Consider the following 12,884-nt stretch of genomic DNA (forward strand, 5'->3'; position numbering starts at 1 on the left):
GCTTGGTTTGAAGAGCATTGTAACCCCGTTCTTCTTCCCTCCCTCCCTTCCTACCTTCTTTCTCCCCTCCTTCCTTCCTTCCGTTGTCATGGCCTGAAACCTCAAAGGAGAAGGACATCACAAGAGGTACTTTGTTTCCTCAGCTGGGACCAGAACCCCAGGCTGTGAGCTCACCCCATACAGAGAATTTCCACCTCTGAACAAGGAAGAATAGGATCTGCCGAGCACCAGAGGCTAAGTGGGAAGAAAGGATCAAATCCTAACTGTCCAGGCTCGCCTCTCACCATGGAAACACGGCCTGGCTGCACGCAGACACCGAGGGCCACACCGGAGTATACATTTACATTGGGAGAAGCAGATGAATTCGCTCAATTCACTAACACTCTTGTTTAATTTGGAGCTTTGAGCGCCCAACTGCCAAGTGAAATGGCTGTCTTAGAAAGCTCCTGTGTATTTTAAAGGAACATTGCATGCATTTTAACCAGAGATTTCCTCTGTGTGTTTATTTCTAATGGTGCAAGTGCCAACGGGAGGTAAGGTTGCTGCATCTCATCTGTGGTTGTTGGGACAAGATGACTGGCCCACCTGAGGACATTGAATGATGGGCTACAAGGAGTGAATTAGAAATCAGTGGGGTTCCTCTGTTCCCGTCGTTCAGCAAGCAAGGAGAGGAAGGGCTAGTTTTATGTAGGGGAGTTGGAAAATCTTCTGATGTCTGGGGTACTTGGCTCATGGGTATTTTTTTCCACACCATCCTCCTCTGCTCTTAATGCCTCCCGCTCAAATATTGCTGTGCAGGTTAAAATCTCTCACACAAATTCCATCAGTCACAGGCAGCTAGAAAGTTCCTGGTCTTGTCATCAGGTTACATCCTGGGGCATGGGTAGAGTGACCTTATGCTCAGCTTGCGGGCACAGCCTGACGCTGGCAGGGACCACCACTTTCTTCAACTGATGCCATGTCCGGGGTAGGTGTGTGACCATGGACAGATCACCTAGGCTCTCTGTGCATCTCTTTCTCATGTTTCCACTTTTAGGGGGTTGTAGGGATTAAATAAGGTAATACATACACAGAACTTAGGACTGTGCCTTATGCTATTGTGAGCACTAAGTAAATATTAGCGACGATGGTGATGATGAGGGTGGTAGTGATGGGGGTGGTGAGGACGAGGGTGAGGATGGTAAGGATGCTTCTCTCTCCTCCTCCTTGGTAAAATAACAATAATAATAGATTGCAGTCACTCAAGGTCTACTGTGTTCCAGGAAACTGCCCTGATGGGCACACTATGTACCTGGTGTACCTGGTGTCTAATCTTTGATAACCCCGATGTGATAGTTGGGAAACAGAGGCTGAAGCCAGTTATCTAATTCACCTACAATCACTGTCCTTGTAAAAGACAGAGGATTTGGATCCGTGGACCTTCAACCCATGCCTTTTCCTCCATTCCCATCTGTGCTTTGTCTCTTGGGCATTTTAGTTCTCTTACATGCTTTCTGGAAAAGGCGGTGTGTACCATCAATAAATGAACATACACAGAGACTTTTAAAAGGTTAATTCTCCATTGTGTTCTCTTCCTCTCTGCATTCTCTTTCACTGTTATCTGCACTTTGATACCGCCTCCTACCACCTGATGTTCCCAAGTTTTCTGTTCACAATGCCCCTCATTAAGAAACTGTTTTGTGACACTTCTGAGGCCCCCGGGCCATTTCAATGCCAGTAAGCATGGTAATCTCGCTTTGTCTCAGGTGCCCATTGGGAGGTAGGCATCTTCCAGATGTCTCAGGGTGGATGTGAATTTCCTGATTTTACAGATAAATAAACAAGCTATGGCTCAGAATCACTAATATCCTGACATCACACAGGTATGTAGTGAGTTTCTTGAGAAAGGGGATCACTGGGTATTATTAGCCACTGTGTCCCCTGACCCATTACCAGGCACATGTGCCTCCTAGACAACCCATATCTGGTGGGCAGGACGTAATATGATGGCCAGATGAGTGGGCATGGCAACTGAGGGAAAAGTAAGTTATTAGAAATCCTACTTTCCAGACTATTTCCTTGATCCTCTGGCCTTCTCTAGGATAGGAGGCCCCTCAGGCTTCTAAGAGGACAAGCCAGATCTGTGGGACCTCCAGGTCCAGACCACTAGGAAGAGAGCATCATCACCATGCTTTTGTCCAGACAGCTTCCCTCTCTGCACACGGCCTGCTCCCCCAACCCTCAGCAGGAATGATGCTGAGTACACCCCTCCAGGCTTCCACCACTGACTCACCTTTTACCATCACCTCCACTCCCACTCAGCAACACTCCCACAACGATCCTGTCTCCGCCTGGGATGTCCACCCTCCGCTGTGCTTCTGGAGATTAAGACTGGTGCCCCCCCCACACACACACACACATACATGCACATACCACTTCTTGGTCAAATCCTGTTCCACTCCAGTGCATTGTTATCTTCTTCCCCAAGTGCCCTTGCTTTCTTCAACTTGCCCTCCAAGCCCTGCCCCTGGCTGCTTCCAAAGGAGTGGGAGAAGGCTGGAGAATGGGCCTCTAAGTTGGAAGTTGCCTGGCACAAGCCAGGGTGGGATCTTAGGCCTAGTCACCATGGATAGTAAAGACCATGTGGGAACAGAGAACAAATGCGATAGAGCCAGCACCTATAAGAAGAGCAGATGTGGTGCAGAAGGTTTCATGGTAGAGGTGCCACATGAGCTCAGTCTAGTGGGCAGGTAGGATTTGGACAGGCCCACCTAAGTGTAGAGAGACATGGCCCACAGAGAACCCTGGTGCACTGTTGATGGGCATGTAAATTGGTGCAGCCACTATGGAGTTTCCTTTTTTTTTTATAATAAATTTATTTTTTATTGGTGTTCAATTTACCAACATACAGAATAACACCCAGTGCTCATCCCGTCAAGTGCCCCCCTCAGTGCCCGTCACCCATTCACCCCCACCCCCCGCCCTCCTCCCCTTTCACCACCCCTAGTTCGTTTCCCAGAGTTGGGAGTCTTTATGTTCTGTCTCCCTTTCTGATATTTCCCACACATTTCTTCTCCCTTCCCTTATATTCCCTTTCACTATTACTTATATTCCCCAAATGAATGAGTACATATAATGTTTGTCCTTCTCCGATTGACTTACTTCACTCAGCATAATACCCTCCAGTTCCATCCACGTTGAAGCAAATGGTGGGTATTGGTCGTTTCTAATGGCTGAGGAATATTCCATTGTATACATAAACCACATCTTTATCCATTCATCTTTCAATGGACAGTGAGGCTCCTTCCACAGTTTGGCTATTGTGGACATTGCTGCTATAAACATCGGGGTGCAGGTGTCCCGGCGTTTCATTGCACCTGTATCTTTCCTTAAAAATTGGAAAATAGAACTAACATGTGATCTAACAATTCCACTTTTGAGTACTTATTTGAAGGAAATGAAAACACAAAGTCAAAAAGATATTATCTATATATAATGTAAAGATATTGTGTATTATCTATAACAGCCAAGCTATGGAAGTAACCTAATTACCCAAGTGTCCATCAGTGGATGAATGGATAAAGAAAATGCAAGATACATATATCTATATATAGAGATAGAGATAATGGAATATTATGCATCCATAAACAAGACAGAAATCTTGCCATTTGCAACAGCATGGGTGGACCTCGAGGACATTATGCTAAAAGACATAACAGAGAGGGAAAGACAAATACTATATTATCTCACTTACATGTATATTTTAAAAATAATTTAAAAAGCCCATAGATATAGAGAACACATTGGTGGTTGCTAGAGGCAGGGAGTGAGGGGTGCACACAATGGGTGAAGGTGGCCAAGGGTACAAACTTCCAGTTAGAGAATAAATAAGTCCTGAAGTTGGAATGTACAGCGTGATGACTGAAGTTAACAATACTAATGGGACGCTTGAGTGGCTCAGTGGTTGAATGTCTGCCTTTGGCTCAGGTCGTGATCCCAGAGGCCTGGGATCGAGTCCCACATCGGGCTCCCTATGGGGAGCCTGCTTCTCCCTCTACCTATGTCTCTGCCTTCTTCTCTTTGTTTCTCATGAATAAATAAATCTTTAAAAAATACTGTACACTTGTATATTACCCCAGCAGGGAATGGTGAGACAGAGCCTTGGAGTTTACGCAGTGGGCTGTGTCAGCCCCTAGGCCACTTGGTGTCTTGGGAAATATGGGGTTTTGAAGCCCAATTCTAATCCTCCCTCTTCTTTTCTGAGTAGTGGCACCTAGAACAAGTCATTAACCTTCCCAAGTATCAGTTTCCTTATCTGCAAAATGGGACTATCAAAATCTACCTTGACAGGGTTGATGAGAGGATTAAGTGGCAAAGTATGTATATATCACCAGACCCAGAGCCTGGCCATTATTCTGAGCTACATAAGTGATTCTTCACCACCCTCAGGGTCAAGTACAAACCCCTCAGTCCTTGCCTGTGAACTTTAATACAAACATATCTGTTGGTGTAATTTAAATTTGTGTTCAGAAATTTATTTTTCAAAATTATTTTCATCATACACACCACAAAATACAAAGCTCAACAAAACCTTGGCTAGTAGGGATGCAAATAGAAAAGGTCCAGACCAGTCCATAGGAGGGGTCAGCTAAGCATAAAACTCATGCTTATCAGTAGAAGGCAAGGGTATTTAAGGTTGAAAACCTGGGGCTCGAGGGTCTCTTCAGAGTTCCTATGGCTCCAAGATTCTGTCTTAATAGGAGAAAACCAGAAGTAAAAGAGACCCTCTCACTCCCCCAAGCCTGAATGGAACTGAGGACCACATAGTGCCACAGGGTTTGTGTTCCTCGCACATTCTGCCCAATTGTACCCTTGGACAGGAGGAGGTGCTTCAGGAATGGGGAGTTGGTGGCAGACAGCAGCGGGTTTTAGAAGCTGAATGCTTTCTGTCAGCCCCTTCACAATAGAGGCTAAATGCCAGGTCCAAATGGCCAGTATTGGGTTCTTTATGTGATAGCAGAGACAGAATTTCCCTGGGCCATCCACAGTCTCACTTGGCTGCCTTGTTGTCTACACATGCATTCCAGTATTCCAGAAAATTCTGGAATCATCATGGAAGTTCTCAAGTCATTAGCGAAGCTAAAAACAACCTCTCAAACATTAGGGAAGAAAATAATGTTGCCATCTTTTGCTTCCAGAGTACATGCTATAAATTTTGGGACCCATCTTCCACCCACCATTCATCTCCCCTCCCATGTGAGCCAAGTGCACAGAAGATTCTAAGTGGCTTCTGCATCCCTCATACCAAATTCTAGCCTTCTGGAGAACCAGGTGCCAAGGCAGCTGTAAACACACAAACACACACACACACACACACACACACACACGAACTAGATTGCTTGCAGATCACCACCTGAGCTGCCAGTTCATTCTGGTCCTGGCAATGACTACACACTGGTTGGGCTGGTGATGCTGGCACCAGAGCTCAGATGAAATTTCCCCAGGGAAATCTGAGCTTCCATCTCCTCGGAGCTGTGTTGACTCTAGGTGCACCTGTCCTCTCCACATCTGTGTCTTGAGAGAAGCATGTGAGAATGAGGAAGAGATGCCCCAGGCCAGTCTGGGAAGGAGCTTGGAAAAACTGTGCCAGGTGTGTATAAGACACCATGATCACAAGGCTAAGTGTGGGAATGTGGGGTAGCTCAGGTAGGTCATAGCCTTGAGCTATGGATGCTCCCTCCCACTACCCATGACCTGAGCCAGCTGCTTAATAATGCCCATGTGTAGACAACAAGGCAGCCAGGTGAGAGTGTGGTGGCCCAGAGAACTTGCTGGCCCTGGTACCACAGAAAGAACCCAAGACAGCCCTGGAGTAGGGGTAGACTGCCTCACCTTTGGGAAAGGACCAGACTTCTCAGTAGCTCCATCATGGTGGGTACAAAACATCACTGTCCACCCTAATGGTGATCAGAATGGCAAAGGATTGCTCAGGGTTGGAGATACCATTTTGGAAAGAGTCCTGGTCTGAGACCTGAAGATGACACAGGGGTTTCCCTGAGTCTGAGGCTCCCCTCCCCAGAGTTCTTGCTCCAACATGTGCCTCTGGTTCTGTGGTTCCAGAGATGACACCCCTACAGCAGTTTCTGTGACAGGACTGATTCAGTGGAAGAGCGTTCTGCCTCTGGACTGGTCCAGGCCCAGACTTCTACCCATTGTGTCAGTGGGCTGATTGGCCAGCAGAAGTACACACTCTCAAGATCAGTTGGCAAAGGTTTAGCCTGAGTCTTGGATGATCCAGGTGAAGAAAGAGCTTTTCTTTTTCTTTTTTTTTTTCAAATCCAGTTGAATTACATGTTTTCATACAGTCTCAGCAATAACTATTTTTATAACACAATGCAGCATGGACAAAGATTCATGATGCCCACAAACAGGAACCGCATAAAGACACTGTACTGACCCCACCCCACAACATGTGGTCCCTACTTAAAGGACTCCTCAGGGCCTCGTTGGACCCCTCACCCAAAAACCTCTCTCACACTGGCTTATCACAACCAAGGAATTGCCATCTTTAGAGTTTCATTCCTTTGGGTTAGGACAGTGTCCCCCGTCAACATATAAAAATTCCTGAGAGGAATAACACACTGAGTATCAGTCTCCAGCATCTCAGAATCCATTTATCATGCTTTCATCACTGCCCCCCTTGCAGCAGCCCCTCCCAGCTGCCCTGCACTGGTTTCGCCCCCCGCCCCATTCATCTTCTCTTCTGCCAGCAACGGCTTAAAAAAAAACCCCACATCAGTCCTTGTCGCTTCCCTGCCTAAAAGCCTTTGTTAACTGCCCTTCTGCTGTGGAGCACAACTCAAACTCAGAATTCAAGGCCGCTCACGTTTCAGCTCCTGCACAGGGATGACAGTCCTTTACCTCCCTCATCCACACCCTGAGAGTTTCCCAAGTGAACCAGGCTCTTTCACACCTGCCTTCCCCATGCTGTTCCCAAGCCTTTCCTCCACCTTTCCTCACTAGGAGCTCTACCTCAGCCTTTTGAGATCCACCTGAGATTTGTCTCCATTGTGCTGGGTTTCCACATCCCCCACTCAACTCCCTCTGTAGACGCTCTGTCCCGCCTTTCTCTTCATCCTGAGGCTTCTTTATTGACACCTCCACCAACACATTCATCCCATGGACCCATGATTGTGTAGGCATATAATGAATACAATACACTCTCCTATATTAAAATATAATAAATATAATAATATTCTTTCCACCTTTTCCACTGTGAGCTCTTTATGGGCAAGGACTGTGTCGTAGTCATCTGCATGCCCCGGATCAAGGCATGGAGTACACAGCCAGCCTTCTCCAAGGACGGGCCAGAGTTTGCATCATTGTATCTTGACCCCCAAATTATGTAGAAGTATGTTTGGTTTTCTAAATATGTGTATGTTACCTTTTTGCCATTAACTTCTTAAAAAAAAAAAAAAAAGGATTTTACATGAGAGACACAGAGAGAGGCAGAGACATAGGCAGGCTCCTGCAGGGAGCCCAATGCGGGACTCGATCCCAGGACTCCGAGGTCATGCCCTGAGCCAAAGGCAGACGCTCAACCACTGAGCCACCCAGGTGTCCCAACTTCTATCTTAATTGCACCGGTAGTCAGAAAGCAGATTCTATATGTTTCTGATTTTTAAAAACTTGGTAGCCTTTCTTTGTTGCCTAACAGATGGCCAGTTTCTATAAACATTTACACAAGAGAAAATATATAAGTCCCAACGGTGGGGTGCAGGCCTCCCTGTGTGTCCACCAAATAGATCTTGTTCGGTGAGTTGTGCTGATCCTCCACAGCTGTCCTCACTGTGGTCAGCTGCATCTCAAGGGCGATGTGTTGAACTTCCCCCACTGGGATGGTGGGACTCAATCCCCTCCAGCTTGCTCATTCTCTACAGACTTATCTGCTCTCACTTGCCTCAGAGAGCTGTCAACTCCAAGGCAGGGAGTGTCTGCAAATGGCAATGCTTCACGTGCAGGTGAATTATTACTGTTGACAATGTTCACCGTGCCTATCATCATCTCCAGAAGAATTAGAGCACTTCAAACAGTTCTTCTCACTCCCTCATCATTACTCCCCAATGCTGGATACCTACTATGCGCAGGCTCTCCTGCTTCACCCCTGGCTTTCCCTTAGGTGCCCATGAGGAAATGTCATTAGTTGCAGAGGGAAGTGTCTTGCTCAGACCCCAAGAGTGGAGCCCGGGTTGGCCTGCCTTTATCACTTCTGCTTTTATTATGTTTCCTTTTATGGTCTAAGTTGTTTTCCTAATGATGAAATATATATATAGTATACATAACATTATGTAGAAAGTAGAAAGAATAATAAAACAAAACCCATGTCCCCACCACATAGTCTTAATTGGTAATTCTAGATGCTTTCAAATTTGCCTATGTGCCCACCTAGTTCTTTCCCTCTACCCTCTTCTCTAGGGTAGCCATTCTTCTGAATTTTATGGGCATTTTTTTTCCACCTTGCTCTTTTTCTCAATAGTTTCACCATACACACATACACACACACACACACACACACACACACACACAGAGGTATAGATCTATAACGATAGATTATTGAGTTATACGTAATTCTGAACTTTACTCAAATGGGTTCATACTACAAATATGCTGTAACTTCTGAGGATCATCCACATAGATATTATTAAAGGAACACATTCATTTTCACTGCCGTATAGTATTCCACTGTATGAATATATTACCATTTATTTATTTCTTCTACTATTGATGAATACATAGCTTGTTCCTATTTGTTGCTACAACAACACTGCTGTAAATGTGCTTATCTCTTGGTGTACATGTGCAAGAGTTTCTTTAGAATGTAAATACTAGAAGAGTGTCTGAGTCAGCTTGGGCTGCCATAAGAACATACTACTAAGGCTGGATGGCTTGAACAACAGATATTTATTTCTCAGTTCTAGAAACCAAAATTCCCAAATCAAGGTGGCAGCAGCATGATCAGTAGCTAGTGAGAGGTCTCCCCCTGGCCTGTAGATAGCTATCTTGTCACTGCGTCTTCACACAGCAGAGAGAGAGAAGCTCTCTTAAAAGGGTACTAAGCCCATCATGAAGGTTACACCCTCATGACCTCATCTAAACCTAAAGGCTCCATCTCTGAACACCATCACTTTGAGGGTTAGGATGCCAACATATGAATGAGGGAAGAGGCACAGCTCAGTCGCTAGCAGAGTGGAATTTCTGGGTAATGGTTTATGTTTATCTTCAACTTTACTACATGTTGCCAAACTCTTGTCTAAAAAAAGTCCACTTAAAATCCAAGCTCCCAACCAGTTTCCTAATTCAGACCACCTGCCTCCTTCATTATGCTCACTAGTCACATCCTTCCATCAAATTCAAGAAGTTTTCTCTCTGAAAGTTTAAGAACCTTTTTTGTGCCATGATCTGGTTCTCTTCCCTGCTCCTCACCCCATCCCCCAGCCACCTTGCCATATTTGTTCCCTCCCCACCTCCCCTTCCTACTGATGACCTTGGCTGACACACACCCACACCTCACCTGTGCTCTGGAAATCTGGAGTGCTTCCATGGACAGAGCACAAAGGAGCATTTGTCTTTCAAAGACACTCAGAGAAATGGTGCTTCAACCCCCCTGCAGTTAACCACCACAAGCAAGCCAAACAGTTACAGAAATGGTGGGCAGAGAACAAGATTCTGGAAGAGGCCCAAGAAATCATCATCTAGAACCCCCTTAACATTGGAGGAAATGAAGGCCCAGAGGGGAACGTGCTTTGCTCCAGTGGAGGCCGCTGTGTTTGAACCCCATGTCCTGTGTTATAGGCAGAAGTTACCATCCAAGCTTGTAGGGACAGATGTGATATTATTCTATCTCTGGGCTTTGGCTGCAAACATCTAGTTTCATCATAATCTAAAGAAAAACATTAAACTTTTCTAAAATGACTCACCTAGCTGGGGAATTTATTGTTGAAGGGCTAATTTCATGTGCAGTACATTATAACAAGGGCTTTCTTTATAACATATGACAATTTATACCTGGTGGCCCACTTTTCCTTCATTCATTCAATTATACTTACTGAGTGAAGGTGAAAATCCCTGCCTTTTTGGAGTTTGATTTCTAGTGGATAATGACAGGCAATAAAAAAAAAAAACCACAACAAACACATAACATATCAATGTGTACATGTCAGTGTGTACATGTCTCTGGGTGCGTGTCAGTAGCAAGCTGGGTGAGGAGCAAAGCCTGGTGAAAGAGAGGATGGAAAGAAACAGTCAGCAGGGGGCGGTGTGTTCAATAAGGGTGCTGCCTTGGGTGATGGGATGTTTGAGTTTGAGTAGAATGGGAACAGTGAGAGAGAAGGCCCTGTGGTCATCAAGAAGAGCACTCCAGAGTGAGGAACCAGCATGCATGGAGGTCTAAGGCAACAGTCCCTTCCGTGTCCAGAGAGAAAGAACAAAGAGGCCATGTGGCTGGAGCCAGGTGGACAGCAGGAATGTGTGGAAGGAGATTAAGTCAGAAATGACAGCATCAGAGCACACAGGCCTTGCACGCCAGGGTCAGACCTTTGGGTTTAACCTAAGTAGGATGAGAAACTCTATTAGTTTCCATTGCTGCTGTAACAAATTGCTGCAAACAAACTTTGTGGCTTAAAATAACAACTTATGAACTTGTAGGTCTGGACACCAGAAGCCTGACATGGTTCTCACTGGGCTGACTTCGAGGTGTCAGCGGGGCTGGGATCCTTTCTGGAGGCTGCAGGGGAGAATCCCTCTCCTTGCTCACCTCTGGTAGCTTCCAGAGGCTGGCCTCATCCTCAGATTCATGATCCATTTTCTCCACCTTCATAGTCAGCAGCAGGGGGTCAGGCTCTTCACACAGGATACCCACAGAATCCAAGGCACTTCCCCATATCAAGGCCCATACCCATCCTCACATCTGTAAAGTCCCTTTTGTCCACCTGTGGCAACACATTTATAGGCTTCTAGGCAACAGGCTATGGGCATATTGGGGACCAGTAGTCTACCAGCCACCAAAACCACTAGGGGTCTCTGAGTAGAAGAGTGAACTTCTTTCTAAACTGCTGCTGGATGGGAACAGACCACAGAAGGCAAAGGTGGAAGCAGGAAGGCTGGGGAGGCTACTGGTACAATGACCCAGGCAGGAGGCAAGGGGACGTGCACAGGAGCAGTGGAGGTTACAAGAGGTGGTCTTGTTGCACGTCTTTTTTTTTCCTTAAGGTTTTTGTATTCATGAGGGGATCCCTGGGTGGCTCAGCAGTTTAGCGCCGGCCTTTGGCCCAGGGCGTGATCCTGGAGACCCGGGATTGAGTCCCACATCAGGATCCCTGAAGGAGCCTGCTTCTCCCTCTGCCTGTGTCTCTGCATCTCTCTCTCTCTCTCTCATGAATAAATAAATAAAATCTTAAAAAAAAGATTTTTTTTTTTTTTAAAAAGCAGGGGGATCACATCCTGAGCCAAAAGCAGACGCTCAACCACTGAGCCACCCAGGCATCCCTGTTGCAGGTCTATTTTTAAAGGTAGAGGCAATAGGGATTTCCTGACAGACTGGACATCGAGGGTGACCATAAGAGAAGAGTCAGGGTGATTCTAAGGTTTTTGTTCAGAGCAGTAGAGAATGGAGTCTCTTGCTAAACAGGAAGACTCAGAGAAGCACGAAATAGGGAGGGATGAAACCAAATAGCAATATTTCCACCAACAAAAGTGAAGCTAAGCCTCTACTCTGGCCTCCAGCTTTCAGGATCCTTTATTTCAATTGGGAAATCAAGACACACAAAGTGACATGGTTGATTACTTCCTGACACATCAGAGATTATTCCTACAAATGAGCACTATCCCCAGAGCTGTCATCCCACAAAGCTATATACATTTATTCCATGGCTGCTGTCAAATAGTCTCGGAATTCCTTTCGAGGAATTGGATTGATTTATGGACCATACCAGAAAATTAGCCTTGCTGGCCCTCCCTCATTTACTTTATTCACCAGACCTGACTCGACTTCCAAACAATGGAAACTCTCCTACCTAGTATGACAATCCACCACCACTGAGGATATTTGACCCTCTAGCTGTGGCTGTGTCACTGGAAAAGTCAGCTACCATCTCCGGTGCTGACCAATTTCCTTCCACACAACGGGACCCTTCAGGGGAAGTGAGAGCCACCTACCTTCCTCCTGCAGCTTCAGTTATTATGTCATTAGTATTGAGGGGAAGTGAAGGGTGCCTGGGGGGCTCAGTCAGTTAAGCATCTGACTCTTTATTTGGGCTTAGGTCATGATCTTGGCATCATGGGATGGAGCCCTGTGTCAGGCTCCACACTCAGTGTGGAGTCTGCTTGTCCCTCTCCTTCTACCCCCCCCCACATCTCTCTCTCTCTCTCTCTCTCTCTTTCTCTCTCTGTCTCTCCAATACTCAAAAAAAAAAAAAACAAATAGAATATTTTTTTAAATATTGGGGGCAAGGCCTCTTAATGAGGATAAAAATTGAATCTTCTCCATAGGGTCACTTTGCAGAGGAAATCAGCTATTTTGTATAAGGCACTTCACACCAATGCCTAAGTAACTTAAGAAATCATGGCTGAGATGGTGCTCCTCAGTCCATGTGCATGATCACATTTACTAGATCTCTGCTCGCCTTTTCTTTTTCCCTGCAAGAATCTACCACTATCAGGCTCCAACTGACTTAGTTGTTTTCTTTTGATTCTTGTCTGGTTTTCCTAAAATTCCCTTTCAGTAACTTGATAGCCCAGTTGGTTGTGGAGATTGGGTGGGTGAGCAAAGGTCTTCTTCCTTCTCCTCCTTTTCCCTCTTTTCTCTGACTGCCCATCCAAAGACAGGCAAGGGCCCTGGCATCCTATAA

The 12,884-nt window shown here is 45.9% G+C and overlaps 1 long non-coding RNA gene across 5 annotated transcripts in view; it reads left to right on the forward strand.

Moving 5' to 3' along the window:
• LOC140636933 (uncharacterized) overlaps positions 1-486 on the forward strand; it is a 30,314-nt gene extending 29,828 nt beyond the window's left edge. For 3 of the 5 annotated variants that reach the window (XR_012034193.1, XR_012034191.1, XR_012034189.1), the window contains one exon: positions 108-486. This is a non-coding gene — a long non-coding RNA (uncharacterized lncRNA). The remainder of the gene's footprint in view (positions 1-107) is intronic. The other 2 variants (XR_012034192.1, XR_012034190.1) reach the window with 1 other exon arrangement.
• Positions 487-12,884: the final 12,398 nt, after the last annotated feature.

Source organism: Canis lupus, chromosome 7 (genome assembly GCF_048164855.1).
Source record: "Canis lupus baileyi chromosome 7, mCanLup2.hap1, whole genome shotgun sequence".
NCBI lineage: Eukaryota > Metazoa > Chordata > Mammalia > Carnivora > Canidae > Canis > Canis lupus.